Raw genomic sequence first — 11,857 nt, forward strand, 5'->3', positions numbered from 1 at the left:
GTAAAGCGCATGGGGAGAAGGACCCTGATGATGCAATATTTGAATCGTGTCATCGCAGCCGCACCTCCAGCAGCATTTTACCATTGCAGGGGCAGGGCTGTGATGACATGAAATGCCACACTATGCCCCCAACCCACATAACTGGACCTCCATCTCCCAGAGAGAGACTTGCCAATGTTGGTAAGTATGATTTAAAGTTGTTACACTGCTTCAAAGTCTTAGTTGAGGAAACGCGTTGGACTGTCTTGGAATTGACACAAGTACAGACAGATCCATTGAGAATGAGTCTTGGATACCAGGCATACTTCCCAGGAACATATTATCGGCAATTACACCGATTCAGGGGAAGTGAGCAGGAGTCTTTAAAAACTTATGTGATACCCAATTAGTTTAATTATCTGTAATGATATACATAGGACATTACTGTGCCTATATATGAACATTTATTTAAAAAAAACCTGTCAGGACACTAAAGTTTCTGGAGATATACAGGTATCCCTCACAGGTGGGAGATTGAGGGGCAGAGTTATACAGTGCAGGGTGTGATCTGTATTTGAGGATAGTGGCGGAGTGATTTTGTTGGAGAGTGATTCGTCCTGTCAGAACTCCTGAGGGAGCAGGCAAGTGTGGGATCTGTGAAGTACTGCAGCACTGACAGACTGCATCAGTGCTGTGAGGTGTATCTCTCCCCATGAAGGATAGTCCTGAGGCAGCTCCTAACTTAAAATAAGAATTTACTTACCGATAATTCTATTTCTCGGAGTCCGTAGTGGATGCTGGGGTTCCTGAAAGGACCATGGGGAATAGCGGCTCCGCAGGAGACAGGGCACAAAAAGTAAAGCTTTAGGATCAGGTGGTGTGCACTGGCTCCTCCCCCTATGACCCTCCTCCAAGCCTCAGTTAGGTACTGTGCCCGGACGAGCGTACACAATAAGGAAGGATTTATGAATCCCGGGTAAGACTCATACCAGCCACACCAATCACACTGTACAACCTGTGATCTGAACCCAGTTAACAGTATGATAACAGCGGAGCCTCTGAAAAGATGGCTCACAACAATAATAACCCGATTTTTGTAACTATGTACAAGTAATGCAGATAATCCGCACTTGGGATGGGCGCCCAGCATCCACTACGGACTCCGAGAAATAGAATTATCGGTAAGTAAATTCTTATTTTCTCTATCGTCCTAGTGGATGCTGGGGTTCCTGAAAGGACCATGGGGATTATACCAAAGCTCCCAAACGGGCGGGAGAGTGCGGATGATTCTGCAGCACCGAATGAGAGAACTCCAGGTCCTCCTTAGCCAGGGTATCAAATTTGTAGGATTTTACAAACGTGTTTGCCCCTGACTAAATAGCCGCTCGGCAAAGTTGTAAAGCCGAGACCCCTCGGGCAGTCGCCCAAGATGAGCCCACCTTCCTTGTGGAATGGGCATTTACATATTTTGGCTGTGGCAGGCCTGCCACAGAATGTGCAAGCTGAATTGTATTACACATCCAACTAGCAAAAGTCTGCTTAAAAGCAAGAGCACCCAGTTTGTTGGGTGCATACAGGATAACAGCAAGTCAGTTTTCCTGACTCCAGCCGTCCTGGAACCTATATTTTCAGGGCCCTGACCACATCTAGCAACTTGGAGTCCTCCAAGTCCCTAGTAGGCGCAAGACACCACAATAAGCTGGTTCAGGTGAAACACTGACACCACCTTAGGGAGAGAACTGGGGACGAGTCCGCAGCTCTGCCCTGTCCGAATGGACAAACAGATATGGGCTTTTTTGAGAAAAAAACCACCAATTTGACACTCGCCTGGTCCAGCATGTGAGATGCTTCAAATCCACAGATTTGACTGGTTTTAAACCAATGTGTTTTGAGGAATCCCAGAACTACGTTGAGATCCCACAGTGCCACTGGAGGCACAAAAGGGGGTTGTATATGCAATACTCCCTTGACAAACTTCTGGACTTCAGGAACTGAAGCCAATTCTTTCTGGAAGAAAAATCGACAGGGCCGAAATTTGAACCTTAATGGACCCCAATTTGAGGCCCATAGACACTCCTGTTTGCAAGAAATGCAGGAATCGACCGAGTTGAAATTTCTTCGTGGGGCCTTCTTGGCCTCACACCACGCAACATATTTTCGCCACATGTGGTGATAATGTTGTGCGGTCACCTCCTTTCTGGCTTTGACCAGGGTAGGAATGACCTCTTCCTGAATGCCTTTTCCCTTAGGATCCGGCGTTCCACCGCCATGCCGTCAAACGCAGCTGCGGTAAGTCTTGGAACAGACATGGTACTTGCTGAAACAAGTCCCTTCTTAGCGGCAGAGGCCATAAGTCCTCTGTGAGCATCTCTTGAAGTTCCGGGTACCAAGTCCTTCTTGGCCAATCCGGAGCCATGAGTATAGTTCTTACTCCTCTACGTCTTCTAATTCTCAGTACCTTAGGTATGAAAAGCAGAGGATGGAACACATACACCGACTGGTACACCCACGGTGTTACCAGAACGTCCACAGCTATTGCCTGAGGGTCTCTTAACCTGGCGCAATACCTGTCCCGTTTTTTGTTCAGACGGGACGCCATCATGTCCACCTTTGGTAATTCCCAACGGTTTACAATTATGTGGAAAACTTCCCCATGAAGTTCCCACTCTGCCGGGTGGAGGTCGTGCCTACTGAGGAAGTCTGCTTCCCAGTTTCCATTCCCGGAATGAAACACTGCTGACAGTGCTATCACATGATTTTCCGCCCAGCGAAAAGTCCTTGCAGTTTTTGCCACTGCCCTCCTGCTTCTTGTGCCGCCCTGTCTATTTACGTGGGCGACTGCCGTGATGTTTTATCCCACTGGATCAATACCGGCTGACCTTGAAGCAGAGGTCTTGCTAAGCTTAGAGCATTATAAATTTACCCTTAGCTATATTTATGTGGAGAAAAATCTCCAGACTTGATCACACTCCCTGGAAATTTTTTCCTTGTGTGACTGCTCCCCAGCCTCTCGGGCTGACCTCCGTGGTCACCAACATCCAAAACTGAATGCCGAATCTGCGGCCCTCTAGAAGATGAGCACTCTGTAACCACCACAGGAGAGACACCCTTGTCCTTGGATATAGGGTTATCCGCTGATGCATCTGAAGATGCGATCCGGACCATTTGTCCAGCAGATCCCACTGAAAAGTTCTTGCATGAAATCTGCCGACTGGAATTGCTTCGAAGGAAGTCACCATTTTTTTACCATGGCCCTTGTGCAATGATGCACTGATTTTAGGAGGTTCCTGACTAGCTCGGATAACTCCCTGGCTTTCTCTTCCGGGAGAAACACCTTTTTCTGGACTGTGTCCAGAATCATCCCTAAGCACAGGAGACTTGTTGTCGGGATCAGCTGCGATTTTGGAATCTTTAGAATCCACCCCTGCTGTTGTAACAGTATCCGAGATAGTGCTACTCCGACCTCCAACTGTTCCCTGGACTTTGCCCTTATCAGGAGATCGTCCAAGTAAGGGATAATTAAGACGCCTTTTCTTCGTAGAAGAAGAACCATCATTTCGGCCATTACCTTGGTAAAGACCCGGGGTGCCGTAGACAATCCAAACGGCAGCGTCTGAAACTGATAGTGACAGTTCTGTACCACGAACCTGAGGTACCCTTAGTGATAAGGGCAAATTTGGGACATGGAGGTAAGCATCCCTGATGTCTCGGGACACCAGATAGTCCCCTTCTTCCCGGTTCGTTATCACTGCTCTGAGTGACTCCATCTTGATTTGAACCTTTGTAAGTGTTCAAATTTTTTTAGATTTAGAATAGGTCTCACCTAGCCTTCTGGCTTCAGTACCACAATATAGTGTGGAATAATACCCCTTTTCTTGTTGTAGGAGGGGTAATTTAATTATCACCTGCTGGGAATACAGCTCGTGAATTTTTTCCCATACTGCCTCCTTGTCGGAGGGAGACCTTGGTAAAGCAGCCTTCAGGAGCCTGCGCAGGGGAAACGTCTCGACATTCCAAACTGTACCCCTGGGATACTACTTGTAGGATCCAGGGGTCCTGTACGGTCTCAGCGTCATGCTGAGAGCTTGTCAGAAGCGGTGGAACGCTTCTGTTCCTGGGGATGGGCTGCCTGCTGCAGTCTTCTTCCCTTTCCTCTATCCCTGGGCAGATATGACTCTTATAGGGACGAAAGGACTGAAGCTGAAAAGACGGTGTCTTTTTCTGCAGAGATGTGACTTAGGGTAAAAACGGTGGATTTTCCAGCAGTTGCCGTGGCCACCAGGTCCGATGGACCGACCCCAAATAACTCCTCTTCCTTTATACGGCAATACACCTTTGTGCCGTTTGGAATCTGCATCACCTGACCACTGTCGTGTCCATAAACATCTTCTGGCAGATATGGACATCGCACTTACTCTTGATGCCAGAGTGCAAATATCCCTCTGTGCATCTCGCATATATAGAAATACATCCTTTAAATGCTCTATAGTCAATAAAATACTGTCCCTGTCAAGGGTATCAATATTTTTAGTCAGGGAATCCGACCAAGCCACCCCAGCTCTGCACATCCAGGCTGAGGCGATCGCTGGTCGCAGTATAACACCAGTATGTGTGTATATACTTTTTATGATATTTTTCCAGCCTCCTGTCAGCTGGCTCCTTGAGGACGGCCCTATCTATAGACGGTACCGCCACTTGTTCTGATAAGCGTGTGAGCGCCTTATCCACCCTAAGGGGTGTTTCCCAACGCGCCCTAACTTCTGGCGGGAAAGGGTATACCGCCCATATTTTCTATCGGGGGGAACCCACGCATCATCACACACTTCATTTAATTTATCTGATTCAGGAAAAACTACGGTAGTTTTTTCACATCCCACATAATACCCTCTTTTGTGGTACTTGTAGTATCAGAAATATGTAACACCTCCTTCATTGCCCTTAATGTGTGGCCCTAATAAGGAATACGTTTGTTTATTCACCGTCGACACTGGATTCAGTGTCCCTGTCTGTGTCTGTGTCGACCGACTAAAGTAAACGGGCGTTTTAAAACCCCTGACGGTGTTTTTGAGACGTCTGGACCGGTACTAATCGTTTGTCGGCCGTCTCATGTCGTCAACCGACCTTGGCGCGTGTTGACATTATCACGTAATTCCCTAAATAAGCCATCCATTCCGGTGTCGACTCCCTAGAGAGTGACATCACCATTACAGGCAATTGCTCCGCCTCCTCACCAACATCGTCCTCATACATGTCGACACACACGTACCGACACACAGCACACACACAGGGAATGCTCTGATAGAGGACAGGACCTACTAGCCCTTTGGAGAGACAGAGGGAGAGTTTGCCAGCACACACCAAAAACGCTATAATTATATAGGGACAACCTTATATAAGTGTTTTCCCTTATAGCATCTTTTTTATATATTTCTAACGCCAAATTAGTGCCCCCCCTCTCTGTTTTAACCCTGTTTCTGTAGTGCAGTGCAGGGGAGAGCCTGGGAGCCTTCCCTCCAGCCTTTCTGTGAGGGAAAATGGCGCTGTGTGCTGAGGAGATAGGCCCCGCCCCTTTTTCGGCGGCCTCGTCTCCCGCTCGTAACGGATTCTGGCAGGGGTTAAATATCTCCATATAGCCCCCGGAGGCTATATGTGAGGTATTTTTAGCCAAAAAAGGTTTTCATTTGCCTCCCAGGGCGCCCCCCTCCCAGCGCCCTGCACCCTCAGTGACTGCCGTGTGAAGTGTGCTGAGAGGAAAATGGCGCACAGCTGCAGTGCTGTGCGCTACCTTAAGAAGACTGAGGAGTCTTCTGCCGCCGATTCTGGACCTCTTCTCGTTTCAGCATCTGCAAGGGGGCCGGCGGCGAGGCTCCGGTGACCATCCAGGCTGTACCTGTGATCGTCCCTCTGGAGCTAATGTCCAGTAGCCAAGAAGCCAATCCATCCTGCACGCAGGTGAGTTCACTTCTTCTCCCCTAAGTCCCTCGTTGCAGTGATCCTGTTGCCAGCAGGACTCACTGTAAAATAAAAAACCTAAGCTAAACTTTTCTAAGCAGCTCTTTAGGAGAGCCACCTAGATTGCACCCTTCTCGGCCGGGCACAAAAATCTAACTGAGGCTTGGAGGAGGGTCATAGGGGGAGGAGCCAGTGCACACCACCTGATCCTAAAGCTTTACTTTTTGTGCCCTGTCTCCTGCGGAGCCGCTATTCCCCATGGTCCTTTCAGGAACCCCAGCATCCACTAGGACGATAGAGAAAATACGGCTAGTAGTGGGCAGCAGCTGAGGGAAAAGCCCACAGGAGTAGACACAAGATCCCACTTTGAGAGTTACTGCCAGCTCAAAGCTTCATACCGACTGCTGGAAAGTCACATAGCTGTACACCCTGACGCGACATATCAGATGTAGTTTATAACAGCAAATAGAGACTGGTCATATACAAGTGCAGACTATTAGAAATAAAAAATAGGATTTTAATTACCTACTGGTAAATCCTTTTCTCGTAGTCCGTAGAGGATGCTGGGGTCCATTTAAGCACCATAGGGTATAGACAGTTCCGCAGGAGCCTTCGGCACATTAAGACTTTTCAACAGTGTGAACTGGCTCCTCCCTCTATGCCCCTTCTCCAGACCTCAGTATAGCAACTGTGCCCGAGGAGACGAACAACTTCGAGAGTAGAATTTACATTAAACTAGTGGCGAGATTCACACCACCTCACACCTTACAAACCATGCCGCCTAACATGGCCTTCAACCTAACCCATGCTAACGTGCATGCATAACAACAGCAACTGCTGTAAAACATCTTAACACATGAGAACCTGTGTAAAAAGACAAAACGTAATATGCAGGAAAAATGAGCACTGGGCGGGCGCCCAGCATCCTCTACGGACTACGAGAAAAGGATTTACCGGTAGGTAATTAAAATCCTATTTTCTCTTACGTCCTAGAGGATGCTGGGGTCCATTTTAGTACCATGGGGACGTACCAAAGCTCCCAGTACGGGCGGGAAAGTGCTAATGTTCCTGCAGAACTGACTGACCAAACTGAAGGTCGTCAGCAGCCAAGGTGTCAAACCTGTTAAACTTAGCAAACGTGTTTGCCCCTGACCAAGTAGCTGCTCCGCAAATTTGCAACACCGAGACACCCCGGGCAGCCGCACAGGAAGAACCCACTTTCCTTGTAGAGTGGGCCTTTACTGAACTCGGTAACAGCAATCCTGCCGTGGAATAAGCGTGATGAATGGTACCTCTGATCCAGCGTGCAATAGTCTCCTTAGAAGCAGGGCCCCCAATCTTGTTGGGGTCATAGAGGACAAACAAAAGATTCTGTTTTCCTTATCCGAGCCGTTCTTGCAACATAAGTCCTCAACGCTCTGACGAAATCCAAGGACTTTGAAATGGCTGAGGTGTCAGAAGCCACTGGCACCACCACAGGTTGGTTGATATGGAAATAAGACCCAATCTTTGGAAGAAAATGCTGACGCGTCCGCAGTTCAGCTCTATCTTCATGAAAAATCAAATAAGGACTCTTGTGTGACAGAGCCCCTAATTCAGACACTCGTCTGCCTGAGGCCAAGGCCAACAGCATGACCACTTTCCAAGTGAGAAACTTCAACTCTACCTCATGTAGAGGCTCAAACCAGTCCGATTTAAGGAACTGCAACACCAGATTAAGATCCCATGGCGCCGCAGGAGGCACAAAGGGAGGTTCAATGCACAGAACCCCCTTCACGAACGTCTGGACCTCAGGAAGGGAAGCCAACTGTTTCTGAAAGAAAATGGACAAGGTCGAAATTTAGACATTGCTAGACCCTAATCTCAAGCCAGCACCCACACCCGCCTGTAGAAATAGGAGATGTCCTAATTTAATCTCCACCGCAGGAGACATCTTGGCTTCAAACCAAGATACATATTTTCTCCAAATACGATGGTAATGTTTGGACGTTACCCCTTTCCTGGCCAGAATAAGTGGGGGAATGACTTCATCGGGAATACCCTTACGGGCTAGGATCTGGCGCTCAACAGGCATGCCGTCAAAAGCAGCCACGGTAAGTCTTGATAAACAAACAGCCCCTGCTAAAGCAGGTCCTCGCGAAGAGGAAGAGGCTGAGGATCTTCCAGTAATAACTCTTGAAGATCTGGATACCAAACCCTCCTTGGCCAGTCTGGAGCAATGAGAATTGCTCGAACCCTTGTTCTTCTGATGATCTTGAGAACTTTTGGTATTAGTGGAAGTGGAGGGAACAGATACACCAACTGAAACACCCACTGGGTCACCAGTGCAACCATTGCTATTGCTTGTGGGTCTCTCGACCTGGAACTATATTTCTGAAGCTTTTTGTTGAGACGTGATGCCATCATTTCTACTTGAGGAACTGCCCAACAATCTGCTACCTCAGCAAAGACTTATGGGTGGAGGCCCCATTCTCCTGGATGGAGATCGTGTCTGCTGAGGAAGTCTGCTTCCCAGTTGTCCACCCCCAGAATGAAAATTGCAGACAGAACTTTTGCATGTCTTTCTACCCAGAGGAGTATCTTTGTCACCTCTGCCATTGCCGTTTTTTAGTTCCGCCCTGGCGGTTTATGTAAACTACTGCCGTTACATTTTCTGACTGGATCTGTATGGGACGACCTTGAAGAAGGTGTGCCGCTTGATGAAGGCTGTTGTACACAGCTCTCAGTTCCAGAATGTTTATGTGAAGGAGTACTTCTTGACTTGACCATCGTCCTTGGAAGCTTTCCCCTTGTGCGACTGCTCCCCAACCTCGGAGGCTTGCATCTGTGGTCACCAGGATCCAAGTCTAAATCCCGAACCTGCGTCCCTCCAGGAGGTGAGAACTTTAAAGCCACAAGAGTGAAATGCTGGCTTTTGTTGACAGGATTATCCTCCGGTGCATGTGTAGGTGAGATCCGGACCACTTGTCCAGTAGGCCCCATTGGAACACCCTGGCATGGAATCGGCCAAATTGTAGAGCCTCGTAGGCCGCTACCATCTTCCCCAGCAGGCGGATGCACTGATGAATCGATACGCGTGCTGGTTTTAAAACTTGTTTGACCATTCTCTGGATCTCCAGAGCCTTTTCCACCTGTAGGAATACTTTCTGTGCTTCCGTGTCCAGTATCATTCCAAGAAATGATAACGTCATTGTGGGTTCCAATTGTGATTTTGGAAGGTTTATGATCCAACCGCGCTGTTGAAGCACCGTCAGGGAAAGTGCAATGTTCTGCACTAGTTTCTCCCTGGATCTCGCTTTTATGAGGAGATCGTCCAAGTATGGGATGACTTTGACTCCTTTCTTGCGAAGAAGAACCATTATCTCCGCCATCACCTTGGTGAATATTCTCGGAGCCGTGGAGAGCCCGAAAGGCAATGTTTGGAACTGGTAGTGGCAGTCCTGTACTGCAAACCTCAGGTATGCCTGATGCGGCGGGTAGATGGGAACATGTAAATAAGCATCTTTTATGTCCATCGATACCAGAAAATTCCTTTTCCTCCAAGCTGGAGATCGCCGCTCTCAGGGATTCCATCTTGAATTTGAACCTTTTCAAATAAAGGTTCAGAGTCCTTAGGTTTAAAATCGGTCTGACTGAGCCATCCAGTTTCGGCACTACAAACAGGCTTGAATAAAACCCTTTTTCCTGTTGTGACAGAGGAACTAAGGAAATTAATTTCTGTATTGCGTTCAGCACTTTTGCTCCGCTGGTAAGGCTGATTTGAAAAATCGGCATGGGGGAAGGTCCTGAAATTCCAATTTGTACCCTTGGGATAGGATACTATCTGCAATACCCAAGGATCCAGATCTGAGTGAACCCAGACCTGGCTGAAAGACAGTAGACGTGCCCCCACCCAATCGTACTCACGCAGGGGAGCCCCAGCGATATGCTGAGGTTTTAGCAGAAGTAGCTGTTGACTTCTGCTCCTGCGAGCCTGATGGTGTTGCAGATTTTTTACCTCATCCTCACCCCTTCCTGCGAAGAAGGGGGTACCCTTTGCCTTTTTGGATTTGTTGGGCCGAAAGGATTGCATTGTATGAGAATGAAATCCTTTCCTAGGTGGAGCAACTGCGGAAGGCAGAAATGCTGACTTGCCTGATGTAGTTGTTAAAATCATGGCATCCAGCTTGTCTCCAAAGAGGGCTTCTCCATTGTAAGGAAGCGTTCCATTGGCGGATCCACACCACCCTGCGGGCTGAAATCGCCATAGCGGAGGATCTTGAACTCAGCAACCCAATATCCTTCATAGCTTTAACTAAGTAACCTGCAGCATATTTGATATGGCCGAGACTTAGGACTATTTCATCCCTGTCAACTGTGTCTGTGTTAACAAGCAAGTTGTCAGACCATTTTTCCACAGAGCTGCCTACCCACGCACAAGCAATGGTGGGCCTGAGCACCGTTCCGGAGGCCGTATATATGGATTTTAGGGTTGTTTCTAATTTACGGTCAGCTGGATCTTTTAAAGAGGCTGAACCAGGGGCAGGCAAAACTATTTTCTTAGACAGCCGAGAAACTGAGGTGTCTATCATTGGGGGTGTCTCCCATTTGTGCCTGTCTTCCTCAGGGAAAGGGTACGCTGCTACACGTATCCTTCTAGGATGGGTAAATTTCTTCTCAGGGTTAGCCCAGGATTCTTCAAAGAACGCATTCAAATCCTTTGAAGGAAGAAAAGTTACAACCTGCTTTTTATTTAATTTAAAATAACCCTTTTCCTCTGGGACCAGTGTTGTTTCAGGAAACTCCAACATTTGACTTATAGCAACTATCATACATTGTATGCTTTTGGCTAATTTGGGGTCTACCCCTCTCAAATCCCCAGTGTCGACGTCAGAGTCGGAATATGTGTCTGTGTCCCCTTGTATTATCTGGGCCAGAGACCTTTTCTGGGAACTGGATGGGACACGAGGCATACCTCCCAACTGTCCCGATTTTCGCGGGACAGTCCCATTTTTTGGGGACTGTCCCGATTTTCGCGGGACAGTCCCGTTTTTTGGGGACTGTCCCGCTGTCCCACCCGCGGGCTGCAGTGTCCCGCGGTGGGGGGGGCAGTTCGGAGTCTCTGTCTCTCGCTGCCCTGCTTAACAGAGCAGCGGTGAATAGACACTGTGCGCATGCACACAGCGTCTATTCAGTGCAGACAGAGGGAGAGGGGGCATGCCAGCGGCTCACAGAGCGCTGGGCATGCCCCCTCAGTGATGAAAACGGGGGCATGGCTCGCTATTGCGGGTCCTCCCACCTAGCCACGCCCCTTTTATTAGGTCACGCCCTTTTTGGGAGCGCTTGCGGCAAAGCTGCGCGTGTGTCCCTCTTACCGACAGGATAAAGTTGGGAGGTATGCCCGAGTGGATGATATGGAGGGGTCAGTAAACAGACTGCCTCCAATATTTAGTCTGTTGTTCAGACTCAGAGAATTTCTTTGCAAGCATTGACATATTCTTTTGCAACATTCTCACCCACTCTGGCTTCTTCTGAGAGGGAAGGGCCACCACACTACCCTCCTGTGCATCTAAAATGGATTCTTCCCTGGAAGAACCTTCCCCAATGTTTGACATGTTACACACTTGTACACACACACACAGAGCCGTAACTACGTGTGTGCCAAGGGGGCTTGGCACACAGCACAGTTGCCCTGGGGGCGCACGGCCAGCGGCATGTAATGAGTCAAATTGACTCATTACATGCCGCCTCCGTGCGCCGCGCTGTGAAGCTGAAGACATCAGCGGAGGCCGGAGGCAGCGGAGAAGCGGAGAAGGAGGAGGGAGGGGGAGCAGGGAGCCGCAGCAGCGCTATGTTATTGGTAGTAAGCGCCGCTGCAGCATCCCCCTCTCCTTCCGTATTGGCTGCCCGGCAGCCAATACAGAAGGAGAGGGGGATGCTGCAGCGG

The sequence above is a fragment of the Pseudophryne corroboree genome, chromosome 8, assembly GCF_028390025.1.
Source record: "Pseudophryne corroboree isolate aPseCor3 chromosome 8, aPseCor3.hap2, whole genome shotgun sequence".
Lineage (NCBI taxonomy): Eukaryota > Metazoa > Chordata > Amphibia > Anura > Myobatrachidae > Pseudophryne > Pseudophryne corroboree.